This window comes from Zootoca vivipara, chromosome 1, assembly GCF_965207765.1.
Source record: "Zootoca vivipara chromosome 1, rZooViv2.hap1.1, whole genome shotgun sequence".
Lineage (NCBI taxonomy): Eukaryota > Metazoa > Chordata > Lepidosauria > Squamata > Lacertidae > Zootoca > Zootoca vivipara.
This window is the reverse complement of record NC_142582.1, coordinates 38,215,859-38,237,929: the sequence shown is the minus strand read 5'-3', so window position 1 is coordinate 38,237,929 and position 22,071 is coordinate 38,215,859.

The following is a 22,071-nucleotide window of genomic DNA, read 5'->3' as shown; positions in this document are numbered from 1 at the left end:
ACGATCCCTAAACCTGTTCTAGAGGTTATCCTAACCTTCTGAAGCAGATTTGGGGAGGGTGTGGGGATGCACAGGAAGAGGAGAGGGGGAAATATTATGTTGCACAGGCACAAATCCTTGTGCTGACATGATGTGCTACTCATAATCACTGTGTAGAGAGTCACGTCATACGTGCATTTAACTCAGGCAAATTCAGCTATATGTACTTGGCAAAAAAAGTGCTCTGCAATAGGAAACTTACTGCAGCAGTTCCTGCAAAGGCAACTAGGAATCTTTTGTTTTCCTTGTTTCTCCTTCCCTCTAACTACCCTGTTTCCCCTTTTTTAATACGTAGTCAGAAAGTAAGCCATGGCAGGGTTTTTAAGCATTTGAGAAATATAAGACATACCCCCAAAATAAGCCATACTTCCGCTCCGCGGAAACCAACCCCCACAGGCACCTCCACTCACAGAGTCACTCCATGCAGCTGGCACTGCAGGAGCGCGATCAGCTCTGAAGTGGCGCTCCAAGAGCTCCGCTTAACAGCTGATCACGCTCCCGCCTTGCTGGCTGCATCCCCGCGCTCCGCCTTCTCGTCCATCGCCGCCCTGCCGCTTCTGTGCTTGTCGCCACCGCTGGGCTCATTGCTTCTTCCTTGCCTGGCCTGGCCAAGGAGCTTGGAGCGCCCTGCAGCAGCAGGCGGAGCGCCTGAGCCAGCGGCCTCTGCCTGGCCCGGCCTAGGATGCCTGCTGCCCCGCCACCTGGAACCAGTGGCTGCTGCAGCGCCGAGCACTCAAGAGAACCGAGCAGCGCCCTGAGCCAGCGCCCTGAGCTGTAAAAACTGTACCGGTAATAAATAAAAAAAAGACATCCCACCGAAAGTAAGCCACCCTGTGTTTTTTTGAGGAAAAAAAGTTATAAGACGGTGTCTTAAAAAAGGGGAAAGACGGTAGGACCCCACCCTCCAATTTTAGGATCCACCCCCCACCCCAAGTGCTGAAAGGTCCAGTAGTTGCCCATAGAATATGGTGGCGGGTGGTGCTGTGGTCTAAACTACAGAGCCTAGGGCTTGCTGATCAGAAGGTTGGCGGTTCGAATCCCCGTGACAGGGTGAGGTCCCGTTGCTTGGTCCCAGCTCCTGCCAACCTAGCAGTTCAAAAGCACGTCAAAATGCAAGTAGATAAATAGGTACCGCTCCAGCCGGAAGGTAAATGGCATTTCTGTGTGCTGCTCTGGTTCACCAGAAGTGGCTTAGTCATGCTGGCCACATGACCCAGAAGCTGTACACCAGCTCCCTCGGCCAATAACGCGAGATGAGCGCCGCAACCCCAGAGTCGTCAGCGACTGGACCTAATGGTCAGGGGTCCTTTTACCTTTACCTTTAGGTCAGCCTTTAGGTATCACTGCAGGGCTTCCCCCCAGCTTGCCATGTAGTAGCTATTGCATACCATAGCCCCATCAGCTCCCGGGCTGTCTTCCAGTCTACCAGTTCACCTAGCTCTTGCTTGCTGGCCTCAGGAAGGCACAGGGACTGAGGGAGGAATAGGTGGACGCATGGCCTCTGCATAAACCAACAGTTGGTGCCTTCAAGATAGACAGGGAAGTGAGAGTGAGCCAGAAGACCCCTTGTAGCCCAGGCCCCCTCCCCAACCACAGGGCATTCATAAGCGGAGTGTACTTTGATGAATTTTCAAGCATATTGTGATTTTTACTATTTGTGTTTTTCACCGAGATTAGAACCTACGCACCACATAAGAGCTGATTCTGCTGTATTCTGTGGATGTTAGTATAGGAAAAGAAATCCAACTAAAATAAGAAAATGAAGCCTGTCAGCTATTTATAGCTGGGAAGCATAGCTGCCAAGTTATCCCTTTTTAAAAGGGATTTTCCCTTATGCTGAATAGGCTTCCTCGCGAGAAAAGGGAAAACTTGGCAGCTATGCTGGGAAGTTACTGAATTCTTCTGATAATAATGCAGGCTCTTCCTAAAACTGCTTTTGTTTCAGTTTTAACTAATTGAGTAAATTAACTTCTAGGCACTCATCTTGACTCAGAACACCATGTGCCCATGGATCTCTTGAGTGTGCAGGCTTCCTCATATGTTTCAAATGGAGACGGGAGCTCTACTGCTTGGTTATGTGTTTATACTACAGGCATTTCATATCTCCGGCAAAAATTGTATGTCCCATGCCAAATACTCTGGGCAAGTTTCTTGACCTTTTCATTCACTTAAAAATCTCTCCAGCATTTTGAAATTATTTATATCCTTTTTAGGCTCTTCAGCTGCGTTTAATTCTTGCCAAGCAAATGTTGCAATTGCAGCTAACACAATTCATGCAATTCTCTGATTGTATCAATATGCAATATACTTGTACACTTCCTTCTCTGCAAGGAGTGTTTCATCTTATTATTCTGCTATCTCCAGAAACACTTTAGGAGGTGGGGAGTAAATACAGAGAATACTGGTTTTAAATTTGCCTTTTCTTTTGGCACATGACCAGTGGTTGTATTGATGGAATCAATGATTAAAAATAAAGTTCTAATAAACACAGCTAAAGCTATTTTTTCTGCTTTGTTTTATTTTGGTATGAAAGAGCAGAAAAATAATAATATAAACCCAAACAAGTTTTGAAAATATAACAGCAGTGTACATTTCTGAAAATACAGAAATGATTTTTTAGAAGTACATTTATCATGGTATTTCTTTTAATTTGCACTCCTGCTGTACTATAAATGTAATAACCATCAAAATGAAAAATGCAACAGATTGATAATACCATTGAGTTTTAATTAAAGCACTGAATTGAAAAAGGCCCAGATGGATAACAGGATAATGTACTTATAACCCTGTTATGAAAAATGCTGGGCTGCCAGTTATACCAACTTATAAATAAAATGTATGCCAAAATAACACAGTTTTCTTTAGAAAACTATCCAAAAATTAATCATTTAAGTCTGCAAAGCAGATGGTTTCTCTGTTTTATTTGGTTTGTCTGAAAGGCACAGATCTCCTTGAATCAGTAAATGTTCCTTTCCTCCCAATTGCCCAGATCCCACTTCAGCTACACCATCCAGTTCTGTCACTACTGGTTCACAGTTGCAAAATTTCTGAAACATTTAAGCTCTGAAAGGTCAGTAGGTTTTTGTATTTGACTATTTAGCATACTGAAATAGTAATGGAGTTTAAAACAGAAAACCAGCACTGCAACCATATGTCTTGTCTACTCAGAGGTATGTCCAGTTGATTTCAGTGGGATCTACTCTCCAGTGGGTGTGCATAGCATTGTAGCCTGACTTATCTCATGATGGCTATAAAACCTGTGTCTCCATTTACAGGGGGCATTGTGCCCTGTTCAACTATTGCTATCTGTGACACTGCTGTCCCTAACCATATGAAAGGAAGTCACCATCCACATCTGAAAGCCATCTACCATTGCTGTGTTGTGTGTGCACGTCATTTTAAATGAAACTCAGTAAGCTACACTTAGTATAAAAGTCCAGAGCTGACCATTTGTTTAGCCAAGAGGACTGACTGGGAAAAGCTTTAGGAGCTAGGCAGTTGAAGATAGCTAAGGCTTCAACCCTACACCTGGGCATAAGGCCTCGTGAACTCAGGTTCCTGGCTCTGCAGCTGATCCAGGGGTCAAGGCACCTGGAGGTCAGTCTCACACAAACACAGTCCCAAAGAGCTCGCTGTGTTTCAACTAACGTGGGCAGCTGAGCAAACACAGCACCTCAGCTCTGCTTTCCCTTGCCTGCTGATTGCAGCATCTGGGCTTGATAAGGCATGTGACTCTCACCTGCTCCAAGCCTACTCAAGCTGAGGAATCTGACACCTCCTCCTAGAGCTAGCGAGCCCCACCTGGCCAGCTGTGAACACTTGCCTGCCTCAGCCTCCCAGAGTGCCACTCCCTTACACCTCAGAGCCCTTTGTGTTTGAGGAGACAGGGACCTCTCTGGCTCTGGTGATGGGTCTTGCTGCTCTGGTTCCTGTGCACTGACCACCATCCTCTGTTGTCCTGTGAGTACTTTCTACAACAGCCTCTCCTCAATCCTCAGCCTGCCCTTTTGTCCCAGTCATGGCTACACCCCTCTTCCTCCTCCCCACTGTCCTGCCAGTTCATGACACATATAATCTTGCCAGTCTTGTTTAAATGGTAATGAGCTTCTTTGAAACCCTAGTTTGAATTTTGAAGATTCCCCATGCCCCGCCTAGTGTAACTTTCTGTGTTCCTCATGCACTGGGAATGTCCTGAATGGGAAGCTATTATTTTACCAGCAAGGGGTCAACATGGAGCATGATTATTCAAAGTCATTTGCCTTCCAAGGCATGAAGTGAGGATTGAATTGTACTTTATAAATGTGGAGGACCTTCAATTTCCTGGAGCATTTCTTACTTTTCCAAGTTTTACTTTAAGATAGAAGTTTAAATTTCATTGTAAAAAAACAGAAAAAGGTGAAGACTGATAATTTCAGAACTGAAGGGTGCACATTCCTGATGAAATACAATGTGAAAGGAAATGTCTAATAATGCATTTGAAAAGAAATTATTAAATCAGGAAGGGAACTCGTAGAAACTCTTATTTGGACTTAGTAAGAGTTTATTTGAGAAAGGGCTTCCACAAATTGCATGACAATTGATAAGAACACTTGCAAAAACTGGTGATCAAGAATTGTCACCTAGAATTGTTAGCTAGCTGCTTGTAAATTTATTAACTTGTATTTTGCAACACTGGCACTTATTTGTATTGAATGCTTTTATAATCACCACATTATTATTGGCTGAAATATGCAACAACTATAAAAATTCATAGAATGAGAGACACACCATTATCAAGACTTTTATTTAGGTATAGTGGCTAATGGAGTGTGCAGAATAATAGAACAGGCTTTCATTTGCTAGTAGGCATCAAATTTGTTGCTTACGTTATTTCAAATTTGAACATGGATAACTTCACATCTTTATAACTGCATAAACAAATTATTCCAATTGTGCCAGGAAGTTTGCAAGTACCTGTCTGTGTGGCAAAGCTTAACAAGCAATTTTTATAGCTTATTCAAGAGATTTCTGATTTTTTAAAAAATAAATCTTCAAAGCTAGTAGAAATACTAGTTCTTTTCTATAGCTTGAGTAAGGCACAGCAGCACATCTGGTCTTGCTATCAATTTTTCTTTCAGCAGGACCCCTATTCAGAAATTAAGTAGCAGCATGAATGTGGGGGCCTGCCCTTCTAGATGCCAATGTGTGCTCTGACTGTACCCTCTGGCCAATGTCTTGCCAGTCTCAGTCTGAAGAGGCCATGTGTACTCACATAGGGATCTCTGCAGGGGCGAGAATGCCTAGCCAGCTTACTCTTGCCAGCTCATTCATGCATTTAGTACCCTCAAAAAGCCACAACCAGTCCCAGCCTTCTAAAGGTCATACATATGATATACTGGTACATGTTTCCAAACTCCCATCTGGCAGTTTCAGAACAATTCCATCTTCATGCAGGTATGACTCTGCAGGTACAGTAATGTTACATGGATGTTTCCTGCACGCAGCACACAGTATGGGTGACTTGCATCTGTACTATGCAGGTGTTTAAGGATGTGAGTTTGCAAGCCACACTTTGATTTTGATAGGGAGAACATAACTGAAATGCTAATGGATCTGTGGCAATTGTGTTTGCAGTGTAGAACTGTCATCACAGGGTCTGTTTTTTGGGGGGCATGCACTTGCAATAACAATTGACGTAGTCCTAAAATTGTGCTCTTATGTGAAGAGACCCTCAAGTTAACTTCGTAAGACACACTCCTGGAGTTAGATGGGAAGCTCTAGAAAGGGCTCATAGCAGTTTTGAGAACCATTAGAAGGAAAATTTTAGACACTGGAAGGAAATATTTCAGGCACTTCATTCTTTCTGCATACAGATTAGTACAAATGAGATGGGCTGGTGTTGGATGGAGTTGTCCAAATAAATCATAGCCTCCCTGCAAAAGGGAGAGGATTATCTAGTTGCTATATTTTACATGCTGATTCCTTTTTCAGTCCCTTTCTGTGTGTGCTTTAAAAGGAGGACAGCTTAATCCTGATTAATCATTTGGAATACTCTATTTTTTAAAAAAACAGTCTATCTAGTTAAATATTTGGAATAGCCCAAATAGTCTTGTCTGCAGTTTGACTTCAGCTGACTAATTTTCTCCATCAATAGCATGGGGAAGGCATTAACTTTATATTGTCCACAGTATAACTCAGTGTTAGTGTGTAGCATGCTATTGTAAGGCTGAGATCCCCTACTGGGATTGAGCCCCAGTAAACTCAATGGGACTTATTGCTGAGTAGGCATGTAGAGGATTACATTGCTAACTTCAGTTGAAACTTGGAGCCACCAACTTGCAAATAATTACACTATATTTTAAGTTGTGACTTTACATGGATTTTGGACAACATTTGTTTCATTCTTTCTCTCTTTTAAAAAAAAAATGTATTGGGCTGTGTATTCAATGAAGCTGGCCTTGCATTTGGATTATGCAACTTCCCTTTCCCCTCCTCCTCTCTGCGCCCTCCAAATCTGTTCTGCTGTTGTTGTTTGGGGGGTGGGCACACCCTTGCACAAATGGGACACCTTTGTTGGATGTAATCAGTTGATCCGTCTGTGGCTATTACTATTGAACTGCAGCCAAGAAAGTGTTGCTAGCAATACATTAATTTTACAGAACTTCTAAAAAGAAAACAAACTTCCATTGCAGTGCTATAAACAAGGAGGGATACACTTTGTAAAAAATTGATGCAGGTCTAGGTGGCTGACCATCCTGGCTGAACACTACCTACAGTCCCTGTATTGTGACTTGCCAGGTGCTTGAGAACCCTTTTGAGAACCATCTATGGAATACTTTTTTCAGGGAGGCCCATTGGATGCCAACTTTGTCATTGTTTTGATACCATACAAAAACATTTTTCATTTTGGGAAGCGCTTAGGGAGCATCACTGATTAGTTGCTATTACTCTACTCCGATTATGTTTTTAATATGTTTTTTATATACTGCATCACTGCATTTTATCCTTGTGAATCGCTTTGGGACTTTCCGCTCTGTGAAGGGATTCATAAATTAATAAACTGAAACGCTGAAAACTGAAAAACAGTTGGTTTGACTTTGTATCTCTCCCCTGTCCCACAGTTTTGAGCCTTGGGGGTGGTTTTGATTTTGATCTGTTAATGTTGGGGGGTGGCCACACTCCTTCCGTCAGCTGTCAGGTTCCCTTGATCACAGTGTGTGACTGGACAAAAGCAAGAGCAAATGAAAATAATTACATTTCTAGCTTGCATGCATGTACACAAACCTGTAGAATTTTCCTAGCATTCAGAGGTCCCTCTTCTACATCTGCTAAATTTCTTGGCCCATCCTAGAGCTGCATTTGAAACATTCCAGAATTGGTCCCATACTGCACTGCAGTTGTTCCTATTGACCTCAAGAGGAAGAGTTTGGAATTGATATCCCACTTTATCACTACCCTAAGGAGTCTCAAAGCGACATTCTCCTTTCCCTTCCTCCCCCACAACAAACACTCTGTGAGGTGAGTGGGGCTGAGAGACTTCAGAGAAGTGTGACTAGCCCAAGGTTACCCAGCAGCTGCATGTGGAGGAGCGGAGACGTGAACCCAGTTCACCAGATTATGAGACTACCTGTCACAGTGGCCGGAGTGGACTACTTCAGAGTAACGACGCTACGCAGCTCTGCATTTTATTCTTTTATTGGTGCTGCGTATTTACAGTGCTTAAGTCATTGCTATTTACACGGAGTGATGTGGTCAGTCGGTTTCAGAACCTCCTAATGGCTTTTGGCGCGTCTTTCTCCAACACAAAAGCTTTGGCAGACCCATCCTCTTTCCCCTCCTCTTTCTGCGTAATTCCGGAGTTGGGGGGATGGGTCTCCCGCCCTTATTCGCCCCTTCCTGTCCCACCTGGGACCCTGGCTCCTCTACCTTGCCTGAGCCTCGGACACGACTTCCTGCTTCCCCACTGGAATCGGAACTCTCTCTGCTTCCCCCTGTGCTCGGCGATTGGCTTGAACTCAGGAGGGGAGGGACTTCGCGATATCCCCTGTCCCTCACATCCACCCCCCTCCCAAGCTCTCCTTCACCCCTCCCCAGGTCCCCCCCAGGTGTCGGTGACGACTGGAAGCCTAAGAACTCAGTGCTTTCCGAGCCCGTTGGTGTGAACACCTCCCCCCAGTCCTGCACGCCCCCCCCTTCCGCCTGGGAGGACGGGAATCCCAAAAAGTCTGTGGCGTCAGAGCTGGTGGGGGTAAAAATGTTCTGCCAATCTGCTCCTTCCTCTGACTGGGTGGATCTCGGTGACACCCATACCTCATCCTCTGGTTCCTCAAACTCCGCTTCCCAGCGCCATGGTGAACTGCTCTCCCGTGCTTCCTCCCCCTCCCCCTCCCTTTCCATGTGCCAGGGCTTGGGTCTATGGGGAAAGAGGGCGTGAAATTCTTCTACCAGGAATTCCTCCTGTATCTGAGTGGCTGGGACCCATTCATTCTGGGACGGTGGAGCATCCTCCCATGCCATGAGGTACTCCAGTCCCCCCACCCCCCACCTTGAATCCAGGATGGCTGTGGCCTCATTGAGTTGCTCCCTGCCTTCCCTCTCCCCCCCTCCCTCAGGGGTTTGTTCGCTGTCTCGGAGCCTGCTGCTTTCCCTGTACGGCGACAGCAGCGATCTATGAAACACTGGGTGCACCCTCATGTCCTCTGGCAGTGCCAGCCTGTATGCCACCGGGTTGACCTGTTGCGTGACCGTGAAGGGGCCCAACCTTCTGGGCGCCAGCTTTTTGCATCGCCCTCTGATGGGAAGGCCCTCCGAGGACAACCAAACTTTGTCCCCCACCCTAATGACCTCCCCCGGTCGCCTGTGGCGATCTGCCCCCCTCTTGTACGCTTCCTTGGCTCTCTCCAAGTGTTCTCTGAGCTGCTGGTGCACCGTCTCCAGTTCCTCTGCCCAATCCTCAGCCTGTGGGCCCTCCTCCTCCTCCTCCCCCTCCCTCTCAGGGAAAGATCTGAGGTCACAAGGGCGACACCCCTGTGGAGACGTGCACCGCATTGTTGTAGGCAAATTCTGCCAGTGGCAGGCGATCCACCCAGTCCGTTTGCCTCTGGCTGACGTAACATCTCAGGTACTGCTGCAGAATGGCGTTGACCCTCTCCGCCTGTCCATTGGTCTGCGGGTGTCTAGCCGTCGACAAGCTGACCTCCACCTGCAGGAGGTTCATGAGCCGCCGCCAGAACCTGGAAACAAATTGGCGGCCACGATCCGAAATAACCCTTAAGGGTAATCCATGCAGTCTGAATACGTGATCCACAAACAGTTTGGCTGTCTCTTCTGCAGAGACCGCCCTGGCACACGGTATAAAATGGCACATTTTGGACATGAGGTCCACCACCACCAACACTGCGGTCTTGCCCCTGGAAGAAGGCAGATCTGTGATGAAGTCCATGGACACCACTTCCCACGGCCTGTGTGGCGTGGCTAAGGGCTCCAGCAATCCCGGTGGCGCTGCTCTGACCACCTTTGCCCGCTGGCAGGTGTCACAGCCCCTTACATAGTCTCGAACATCTTCCCGCACCCCTGGCCACCAGAAGTGTCTCATGACTAGGTGAGTGGTTTTGTCCCTCCCAAAATGACCCGCCGTTGGGTTGTCGTGCATCTGCTTGAGGACCGTACGTCTAAGCTGGGTGGTGGGCAGGTACAGTGCACCCTTGTAGAAAAGCAGCCCCCTGCGTGCTGCAAAGTCTTTTGCCTGCTCCCCCCCCCTCAGTTCTCTGAAGATGCGGTTGGCAAATTCATCCGCTGCCGTCAGTGCTGTGAGTTCTGCCTCGCTCACCACTGCTGCTCCGCAGGACCATGCTGACGGGGGGAAAATGTGCCTGGGTGCCGGTGGCGCCTCCTCCTCCATGTACTCTGGCTTGCGGGAGAGGGCATCCGCCCTGACATTCTGCTCTCCCGGGATGTAGTGTATGGAGAAGTTGAAGTTCGAGAAGAACTCTGCCCACCGTATCTGCCGCTGGTTGAGCACCCTGGCAGTTCTCCAGAACTCCAGGTTCTTGTGGTCTGTGCACACCTGGATGGGGTGCTTGGCGCCCACCAGGAAGTGTCTCCAGTGCTGGAACGCAGCGTGGATCGCAAGAAGTTCCCGATCAAACACTGTGTAGTTCCGCTCTGGCTGGGTCAACTTCCTGGAGAAGAAGGCACAGGGTCTCCACTCTCTGTTGGCGTCCAGTTGCAACAAAATGGCGCCCACAGCTTTATCAGAAGCATCTGTCTCCACGCGTAGGGGCGCGTCCTGAACCACGTGGAACAGGTTCTGGTCTGAGGCGAACACCCTCTTGAGGCTTTCGAACGCTGCTTGCGCCTCTGGTGTCCACCTGAACTTCTGCTTGCCTCTCAGGCAGTCAGTGATGGGAGCCGTAACGCGAGAGAAGTTCTTGATGAATTTCCTGTAGAAGTTGGCGAAGCCTAGTAGGCGTTGGGCATCTTTGCGCGTCCTGGGGCTGTGCCAGTCCAGGATGGCCTGCACCTTGTCCTTGTCCATCGCCAGCCCCTTGTCTGACAGCTTGTAGCCCAGGAAGTCCACCTCCTTGGTGTGAAACTTGCACTTCTCCAGCTTCACATACAGGTGGTTCTCCTTCAGGCGCTGCAACACCTCCCTGACATCCTTCACATGCTGCACTGGGTCATTGGAGTAAATAAGGATGTCATCCAGGAAGACCAAGCATTTCCTGAAGAGGAGGGACCCCAGGACGTGGTGCATGAAGGCCTGGAAGCATGCTGAGCCCCCTTGCAACCCGAAGGGCATCACCAGATATTCAAAAGAGCCCAGAGGCGTGAACATCGTGGTTTTCCATTCATCGCCTTCCCGGATCCTGATCAAGTTGTACGCCCCCCTCAGGTCTAGCTTGGTGAAAATCTTGCCCCTGCGTGCCGCTGTCAGGAGATCATCCACTCTGGGCATGGGGAAAGCCACTGGCTCTGTCACTGAATTCAGTCGTCTAAAATCCACCACAAGACGGCGCTGTTGCGTGTCTTTCTTGTCCACCCAGAAGACCGGGCTGCCCCCTGCTGCCTTGCTTTCTCTGATGAACCCCCGCTTGAGGTTCTTGTCGATGAAAGCGCGCAGATCCTCCAGTTCCTGGTCTGACATGGCGTACAGCTTGGCTGGGGGTATAGTTGCCCCTGGCACCAGGTTGATCTGGCAGTCAAAAGGCCTGTGCGGGGGTAGGTGGTCGGACTCCGCTTCGCTGAAGACCTCCTGCAGGTCCCAGTACGGCTTGGGTATCGCCTCACCCCCTTTGACGTGCATGGTGGCCACCGTGGCTATTGGAGGCCCCTCCCCTGGTTGGTGCTGCATGCAATTTTCCAGGCAAAAGTCCGATCCAAAAGTGATGCATCTCTGGTGCCAACTGATGGAGGGGTCGTGGCGCGCCAGCCAGCTCATGCCCAAGACGATGGGGGGGTCTGAGATGGTGGTGACGTTGAATGCCAGTGTCTCTGAGTGCCTTCCCACCGTCATTCTCATGGGGGGGGGTTTGATGAGTGATGGCCCCTCCCAGCAGCTCTCTGCCGTCAATGGTTGCCACGTGCAGGGGAAAATCCAGCTGCAGAAGCTGGATCTGGTGCTCTTCTGCAAAGTTTCTCGAGAAGAAGTTCGCTGACGCCCCACTGTCAATTAGGGCGAGGACCGTCAGGGGATAGCCATTTGGGAGCGTGAGCGTCACTTCTAGAACCACTCCTGCTCTGGGAGGGGTGGGCTGGCTCTGCTCCTCTCTGTGCGGGTGGGCGGGCTGGGGCTGTTGTCTGCTGACTGTGCCTGGCTGCTGCCCCTTGTCTCCTGCAGCCAGGCTTTCCCGTTTCCCTGCTGTGGTACTGCGTCAGTGGGGGAGGGCACAACCGTTCCCGCCTTTCCTTGCCACTCCCTGCGATGTGGGCAGTCTCTGACGAGATGCTGGGGGGAGTTGCAGAGAAAGCAATTCCCACCCCTTCCCTCCTTGCGTCTTGGCGCCGCTGGGGTTTGAAAAGCCCCTGCGCGCGCGCTATCAATCTGCATGGGTTCCTGGTCCTGGCTGGCCCCAGGCGTGGCTTGAAAGGGTTGTTGGGGGAGTGGCTTCTCCTGCGACCGTGGGAACCAAGCCCGCTTTGCGCGCGTTGCTTGCTTGTCGCTCCACCAGGATTCCTGTCTCACCCCCACCGCCAGAGCCGCTTTGCTCAGCTGATCCATATTACTGGGCTTTGGACCTCTCGAGAGCTCATCCTTCACCTCCTCATGCAACCCCAAGTAGAACGCCGCTTGCATTGGGGGTGACTCTAGTTCCCACCCCAATCTGTGCACCAGCATGGTGAATTTCGCCCAATACGCGCGAACTGTCATATTTCCTTGGCGTAAATTATGAAGTTCCTCCTTAGTCTGGTCCATATGACTATCGGACGAATACATCGTTTTCAAACCTTCTAGAAATAGTTTGACATTCTTCATGCAAGGATTCTTTGTTGCAATTAACGGTCTTAGCCACTCCCTGGCTGCCCCGGTAAGGTGCTCCACAATAAACGCTACCCTGTGCTCATCATCAGGGAACTCATCGTGGTGCAGCTCAAGAGCATACACAATCTCAGTCTCAAAGCCCTGATATTCCTTCGGGTCTCCATTGAACTTGCTTACTAGCGTCCCGGCTCTCCTTCCTGGCAGCACTTGGACTTGGGGTGCCCCTCCCGCCTTGTTTTTCTCTGCATCCAGTTTGTTTTGGAGGTCTACCGCCACCGCCCTTAATTCCTGCTCTCTTTCCTGTAGCGCTCTCACCTGTTCCGCAAGTTGTAGCCGGTCGTCCTGGACCTTCTTAATCTCTTCTTTAGCTGCCTTCAATTCCCCCTGCGCCTGCAGCGACAGCTGCTGCAGTTCTTGCTGGGCTTGCTCCGCGATCTGCCGCCATCTCTCCGCCTCTGACACGCTCATCCCGGCAACTCCAAAGTAGCCCAAAAAGGATTAGGAGGTTGCTGTCACAGTGGCCGGAGTGGACTACTTCAGAGTAACGACGCTACGCAGCTCTGCATTTTATTCTTTTATTGGTGCTGCGTATTTACAGTGCTTAAGTCATTGCTATTTACACGGAGTGATGTGGTCAGTCGGTTTCAGAACCTCCTAATGGCTTTTGGCGCGTCTTTCTCCAATACAAAAGCTTTGGCAGACCCATCCTCTTTCCCCTCCTCTTTCTGCGTAATTCCGGAGTTGGGGGGATGGGTCTCCCGCCCTTATTCGCCCCTTCCTGTCCCACCTGGGACCCTGGCTCCTCTACCTTGCCTGAGCCTCGGACACGACTTCCTGCTTCCCCACTGGAATCGGAACTCTCTCTGCTTCCCCCTGTGCTCGGCGATTGGCTTGAACTCAGGAGGGGAGGGACTTCGCGATATCCCCTGTCCCTCACACTACCGCTCTTAACCACTACACCACACTGGCTCCCAACAGCAATACATACCTGAAGTTGTTTGTAGGTCACAAGTTTAGAGTGAGTTGGGAAAGGTTTAGAGAACTGAGGTCTGTGGAACCGCAGAAGAGAACAGATATAGCATAGTGTTTAACAGTAAGAGTTGCAATTCTCCATTTTGAATCTCAGTTTACCCATGATCTCATTCATTAAGGTCCTCAGGAAAGTCAGTATTTATAAGCTACATATTGTAATATGACCATTTGTGATGGGTGAGCTCTTTTGGCTCATGTTGGATTGGCTCCAAAATAAGCTCATACCCTTACCCCCAAATCTCCAGTCCTCTTTTTCTTTTCTACCTACCGCCTTACTTTACTAGGGTGCTCTGATGGAATCACCAGTACTCGCAAACTGTAGGGAGCAGAAGGAAATCTGTCACCTTATATAACTGGTCAGTCCTCAAATTCCAGTGTCTGTATTCCTTGCAAAAGCTCCATTTCCCAGGAGCAATGGGTAGCTTAGTAAACTAGTATATGGTTCGCTAGATATTGGGGGGGGGGGAGATCTTCATCTCCTCTCTTTGTTGCTTTCCCAGGCAACCAGAGCATGAATGATAGGTAGAATTGAATGGAACTGGGGGTGTTGTTGGGCCAGTGAGATGGGTATTGCTACTCTGGCCCAGATTAAAATGCTACCCAGGGAAGAATTTGAGGGCTGAAATACTCACTTTGTAGTGGAGGAGATTGTTTTAGGTTCTTGAAACTTAACTCATTCCAAGACTGGAAGTACGAGTTTGATGCCATGATACTAATGATACTGGCTAACTTTCCAGGATTACTACAGTGGTACCTCAGGTTACAGATGCTTTAGGTTACATACTCTGCTAACCCAGAAATAGTACCTCGGGTTAAGAACTTTGCTTCAGGATGAGAACAGAAATTGTGCGGTGGCAGCGGGAGGCCCCCATTAGCTAAAGTGGTACCTCAGGTTAAGAACAGTTTCAGGTTAAGAATGGGCCTCTGGAATGAATTAAGTTCTTAACTAGAGTTACCACTGTATATGTGAAGTGTTGTGAGCATTTGTGGGAGGTGAAATTATAAATACTAGCATTATGGACTTAACTCTAAAAAATTCAGTCAACTTTCTTAAGTTCAGGAATGCACAAATGCAGAAATGTTTAACTTTTTTTAAGCAGCATATTGGAAATAGTAGAAAATGAGAGATGTTTTATGTCTGGCGTGTTTTGATCATTACCTAATGTGGCGAATACTTTGCATTGGCATCCCATCTGTATCAAACAGTTGTAAATAATGACCCATCTGCTTGAAAATTGTGATTTCGTTAGCACATTCATGAATTCAGTGCTTTGCATAATTATGTTTATTAAAGAAATGCACCTGAGTTTCCATTTTTAAACTGTTTTTCTGAACTGAACATTTCAGTAAGTCTATGTTAATAGGAAAAAACATACACACCAAAGTCCTGTTTAGGCTGTGTGTACTGCTTTTTGTTTTGCTTAGCTTGAGTCGTTTTTCAAAATAATATTTGGGAGTGACAGTGGCTGTATAGAATCATGAAGACCTAATTGTATTTCCATTTCATGTAAATGATTTTAAATAAAAAAAACCACCCGATTTATTTTAAAGGCAACCTTTCTTGAGTTGAAATCAAAGGCTGAAAAGTCCACCTCTTGGGAATGTCACATCTTGAGAGTTGGGCAAAATAAATGTCAGGGATGATTAACTTAAAATCATCATTTCTTTGCAGTTTAATTTAGTAGTTGTTCACAAACCTCTATTAAATATGACTGAACAGTCAGACGTATAGGAGAGAAAACACTAGCACAGGATCAGAGAGAGAGAGAAGCAATCTATACAACTCAGTAGTTTTATGGCAAGCCATAAATCATCAGTAAAGCCCTCTCCTTCCTCCTGTATATGTGTATCTTTCACGTCTCGGGTTTGTTCATTTTCCTCTCATTTATCTTATCTGCTTGTGTCTTTTTTTGTCGGTTTCTTTTTTTTAAAAAAGAAGTCTAGAAAATTTGTGACTTCTTAGCATTCCTTCCTACTGTCCCTCGTGCCCAAAAACAGCTTAGTTTAATCTGGCATTTAGTGCTGTGTTTCTGGTTGTATCTAAAGGAAAGTCCTGTTAGAAAAGGGCTCCCCCACCCTTCTTCCCTCTTTCATCCCCCAGTGGCCCCCAAACTCTCTCCAGCAGTGTGTAGGTCACTGCTGAATGGGGTGGGCTCTGGCATGGCGCAAACCCAAGTATACGAATTTATGCCAGCTTAATTTCAAACATCATAAATTAGCCCTATTCCAAACTCCATTCAGGAGCAGGGTTCCTGGTAGCTTGCCCTGCACCCTTCGGCCCATGAATCCACACCCCACACCTCAGCTTTTGCACAGAAAATTACAGTAATTGCCTCAACTGTCTCATGAATCCTAGCAGGGTCCAAGAATTAAGCAAGTGTTACCTACTGTCTTTCTTGCTCTGCTTGCCGATGCACAGTTTTGCATCATCTAAAACTCATTTAGTTGATTGATATAGCAATAAAAATACATTTACTAGCAGCCAAGATAAAAAAGCTTTGCTAAACAGTCTTTGTCAAATACGGATCTTCTTCACATGATTTCATCTCCCCCCCCTTTTTTTAAGGGAAAAAAAGACAAGGGCTCAATAGAAAGAAAAAACAGGATACCTGACAACCTTACAGCAGATGAGAGATTGTTTTCAGCATGGGAATATCAATTCATAGAATTTAAAGCGATAACATTATGTATGATATGGACTGGAAAGCAAACCGAAACCAGCAGGTAGTAACTATAAATGTTTCAAAATGATTCAACAGCAATGCATAATAGGGCCAGCGTAAGACATGTCGATGTTCGAGTCAAGGGGAGTTGCCGCTCTCCCTCTTCTCCAGCATGGCTCCCCCTTCTTGTTCCCTGTTTACTTCTAAATGTTTTTCTCCTGTTAACTTGGAGGTATTGTGCCTCCGTCTCTTTGCCCTGTCCCCTCTACCTTGCTCTGAGAATGCAAAGGTGGGCCTTCCTCAGAGCAAGACATTCTGGGAGAGGAGGCTTAGGAAAGTACATGCACTGCTACCACTTTTCCAGGTCGGCTAAAAATTCTCTTCTAAAATTATTTTAAAAATTAAATTTACCTTCATGGCTATTTGGCCAACAAGGTAACTTTTATTATTTAGATTAACAAAGAATAATAGAAATATTTAGTAAATAAACTTTAGGTTTGTTTTTTGAAATGTTATTTTAACCTAAAGGCTACGCGCGCGCACACACACACACACACAAACACACACACACACACACACACACACACACAAACAAACACAGCACCTTGGCCTGAGTGCTTAACATTGAGTGATGGCTTGTGGGAAGCCATGAATTGGCCATGGGCTCTGATTGGTGGCAGCAGCAATACACTTGCTGCTGAATGGTGTCTTAGCACAAACAGATAGCACCAATCTATAGCCGTACGAAATCTATAGATTCCAAAGATCTGTGGGCCAGAGCATTCCATTTTGGGTGAATGAAAATGGCACATGGGCCCTGTGGATGGAAGCAGCCCCACTGCCTGCCTGTTGTCAGCATGTCCAGGAGGGTCCAGGCAGAGACACATACCCGACTGGCATGTTCCCTCCCTCCTGGGAGATCGTTTGGGAGCTTCTTGAGCGTTCTTCAGCCCGAACATCACAGTGACTGGTGATGTGAAGCGCCAACACACTTTAGGGATCCGCAGAGGCTTGCGCAGTTGCGTGACAGACTCAGTAGCACAGCATTTGGCTAAACCATTTTATTTACATATAAACATACTCGGAGCTCTTCATCATGGCTCCCTCTCTCTCTGGCTTAACACAGCAAAGAGAAAGAACAAAGGAACAACAGTTCCACTTAGGAACACAGTAAGACAAACATCCTGTCTACGTCACATCCACTCTGTGGGAACAAAACACACAGTCATATGACATACAATAAACCTATGACTGCAGACAGGGAATGAATCTCTCAACACATGTAACAACAATTGGCAGCTGACGGTCTGCTCGGAGGGCAGTGACTGGCAGTGCAGTGAGGAACCCTTCTTAACGCTCGGGGCCCCAGCCAATGCCCAACCTGACTGACTGCTGGCACCTGATAATGGAGACCTGATGGATGCAGTTTTCTTCCCTGAGTGTGTAGCTGCTGTAATGCACATTAGTTTGGGGAATGTTGGGAGAAGGGGTGTGACATTCTGTGATACTGAGCCACAGCACAGTCCATTAGATGGTACTGCAGGTTATGTTGCTCTCTGTCATATCTGAGCATTTTATACACACTCTTGTGAAGTCAATTTTAAGTATCTCAGTGTTGTGTAGGGCCCAGTTTAGCACAATGGAAGACCTCTAGCACCTGAATGAACTCAATAAAGGGCAGATCCTGCTGTGCATCAGCCATAGCTTTGAGCTTAATTCAAAACAGTAACCTGTGTGGGAAGAGGCTTTGTATGTGACAGGTGCAGTTGCGTCTATTTCAAAAGTATATCAGTGTGGTGTTGCAGTGCGTAGGCAAAGGAAAACTGAAATAGCAATTGTGAAATCTCCTCCCTTCCCTTGAAGAAAATGATACGGTTTGAAATCTACTCAGCTTCGATGATACCCTGTCATCTGTGAGACACAGTAAGAGGACAATGATTTGAAGGCGAAAGGCGGTGCGAATCAGTGATCTCTCCACCCACCCTGCAAGAAAATATCTTAAATAATCAGAACACCAGTGGGTTTCAGTTGGTGGTTGAGCTTGAAGGAGTATACTCTTTATCACTTTCCCTGTAACTCAGGGAACTTGAGACCTGAATCTCCTGCCCACATCTGATTTAGTAAAGCCAAAATGTCTTTTGCTTATTCAGTTTGATAAAGGGTGTTGCTCATGGTAAGACCTTGAAGCATCCCTGGCATGGTAAATACCATCTTTTACCACTTGGGGGAGTATTGGCAAGAAATACTCATCACATGAGACTGGCAAAGTAGAATAATCTTGTGGTTAATCTGACCATTAACTGGTTTTAAAATAGCAGCCCACAATTTCAACCCTTGGATTTTATGGTGGTGGTGGTGGGAATCTTACCTGTTCCTACTTCTGGCCTGAACCCTGATTGATTTGGGTCTAGATTTGGTTCATAATGCCTTGCATTTCTTAACACCATATACAATTATTTTAGTTACACTTTTGTGGTTCATTTTGTTACAATGTCATTTCTTACTCATCAGTACAGAGCTACAAGAAGGTGGTGTCAAAATCCAAAACAACCTAATGCTAAAATTCATTAGAAGTTGCTTGTGCGTTGACCTTAAACATATTTTAAGTGGTGAACAATTCCACACACAAATTGAAACTAGTTTATTCAACTCTGAACATGGCTTAGGGCTATAATGTTGTGATGTGGGTCAAGACTTTCTTCTCCTTCTCTGGCTGGGTTTTGTTCTGCATCTATAATGTATTTACCCCTTTTGCATTGAGGAAAACTTGACACTTTTTTTTGGTGATACTCTGCTGCCTCTTAGATTCAAATCTCCAAACTTGGGTATTCAGTCATGGGAGTAAAAATATGTGTTGAGTACGATTCTGCTTTGCCATAATTCTAGCACAGGGGTTCCCAAAGTGACCACCAGAGATCTGTGAGCTTCATCCATGAGGTCAGCAGGGGTGACATTTCTGTGTGCTAACTTAACAGCTAGTGAGGTTTTCTGTTATGCAGAGAAAGATATATCGGGATAATACTCGTAACAGGACTGGTAGACTTCCTTTTTAATTTTGTTGGATATGTTTTATTATATTTAATTATTTGAAGGGGAAAGACATTTTAATGCTGTTGCTCGGGGATTCTAAATGCATTAGCAAAGGATTGGCTCTAATTAATTCCACAGTCTATGATAATTATCAAGTAAAGCAGCCTCATAAAAGCATACAATTACATTGAAGCAAATGCATATTTGATCATTAATTAGTAAACCATCAAAAGCAACGCTGCAGATGTTTGTCGTTTTGCATAACAGAATTAAATCTGGTCACAGTAATCATGGTATACCTAAATGGGTATCTTGGCAGCAGCAATAATTTTGAAGCCTCTATGTGGTCGATTTCCTGCAGTGTATGTTTATGGTAATGTGTTTACATATGTCTGAGCATGTTGAAGTGTTAATCTGCTGCTGGGATGGCTATCCTCCAGAAGCTCCTACTTCCATCAGCACCTGCCCTCATAGCCAGGATGATGATCAAAAGAGCCATAGGTCATCCATCCCTGATCCGTTACAAGCCTAGATGTACTTGGTTAAAATCACCAACTTTACACCACACACAGAAGTGCGCTCTCTCTCTCTCTCTCTCTCTCTCTCTCTCTCTCTCTCTCTCACACACACACACACACACACACACACACACACACGGGGCTGTCCCAAATGCTGTACTGTATATCCCATGATATTTTGTTTTAATGATGTTTATGCTAGGTACAATTATCCTTATACAGTATCCCAAGTGCAGTATTATTTAAGACCATTCCCTCTGTTTCTGAAGTTCAGATGTGAGCGATGAGCCTTCTGTAGTCAAAACTGCTCACAGCATTCATGCACAAGATGTAGATGTCAGCAGGCCTGAGGGGATTCCAGGGTTTTGAGAAGTGAGGCACCACTGCTGAAAGAGGGGTGGATGCCTCTGACACCCTACTGAGGACTGAGCACACTCAGTAGACACAGACTGCTGCATCTCTGTAGGGTGCAGAGAAAAGGAAGGCATGGCTGCAGCTGCCCAAGAGATGTCATCTTGTAGCGGATTAGCTGGCAGGAAAAGTTAGCTGGGAGAGAAGGCAAGGGTAGAGAAGAGGTACAGAGGATAGCAGTAGGTAAGCAGGTAAGTCTGTGCGTCTTTTCCTCTGTTGCTCTTGGCTCCAGTTCTCTCTGCTTCCTTGTCCAAGAGGATGCAGAAGAGATACAAATATATAAAAAGGGTGGAGAGAAACATCTCATTTTCTAGAGAGGTAATTTCCTGATTCAAACTGGGAAGGTATTGTTAAATATCTCCAGGGATAAAAGGAAAAGCTGCCCATAGAGAGGAAGAGAAAAATCCAAGAGAAATCCAGCATTGGGCATCAGTATGTTAAGTGCCCCTCCCCACTACCAAAAAAAAAGAAAAAAAGGATGGCAGCAAATAATGCAAATTCGAAAGCAAATGCAGTGCATTGGCCCAATGTTTCAAATTAGAAGGGGATGTGATTTTAAGCTAGACATGCTAGAGTTCAGGTAGACCTTGGTGCTTGAGTGAGGCTTGTCTGTAACAGGAATTTCCTTTATATGTCTTCCTGTCCAGGAGGAGCCCATGGTCAACCTGGATGGTTGCACCCAAGCCTGTGTGAAAGGTTCTTTTTTGAGAGACAGTAGTTCATTTATTAAGAGAGTGTATATGCCTCCTTTTGTTTCTAAACAAAATGCCAAGGTGGTTCACAATCAACAGGCAGAAGTGAAGGGAAAATGTTCCCCACTTGAAGACATCCTGGAACGTTGGATTGCACAGGCTTCCCATGGATGCCTTATTGTGTACGTAGAAGGTTCAATCACTGACATGTCCAGTTAAAAAGAATTAGCAGGTGATAGGAAAGACTTTGGATGGAGACCCTGGAAAGTTGTTTCCAGATGGAGTAGATCAGGCATCCCCAAACTTCGGCCCTCCAGATGTTTTGGACTACAATCCTCATCATCCCTGACCACTGGTCCTGTTAGCTAGGGATCATTGGAGTTGTAGGCCAAAACATCTGGAGGGCCGCAGTTTGTTGATGCCTGGAGTAGATCATATTATATTAGTCTGGGTGGACAGATAATCCAACATAGCTTAGGTCAGCTTCCTGTTTGTAGCTATGATTAGGGTAAATAACATCTTTAGTAAAATTGCATGCTGTCAGCATTTATGGAGCAAGCAAGTAGTAGTGGATAAAAGCTTTGTCTGGAGTCTTTATTTGTGAGGATATGAAATATTTGGCATGCTAGAGGGTGAAGTTCATCCCGTGGTGCCTTTTATGCCGCTTCTACTGAAAGACAGTGAAGATATTAAGTGTTTTGAAAGTTCAAAATAATTTTCATGCCAAGTACAATAGTTCAACTCTAGTTTAGTCAATGAATGCATATCTATCTACTGTTATAAGCACCTTGCGACTCTATCTCTGCCATTATTATTATTCAAATATTTCACTAGATTGCTCTCATGGTTGGGTCTCTTTCATTCCACCTGCAATCATATAGTTGCAGCTATGGCTGGTTCTGTGTTTAATCCTCAGTATTTTCCACCCAGATAATTGCTTCTTTCAGTTTAATCCCCTTTTCCTCCTTTCTTTTCTTCTATAAACCTGGCTGTGCTCTTGTTTGCAAGGCACAGGTCACTTATGTATGTCATTCTTCTTTCTTTTACTGAACTGTCAGCCAGTTATGCCAGGGAAGAGCTAATTCTGCCCTCTCTCCATGTGATGGGAGGTAATAGTATAAACAGGCCTGATGATTAGGTGGTTGCTTTTGAGTATCCTGGAAGTGTCAAGGTGGTGGCTACTCTTCGCAACAATTACCCTCTTCTCAGTGTGATATTTACAGTCC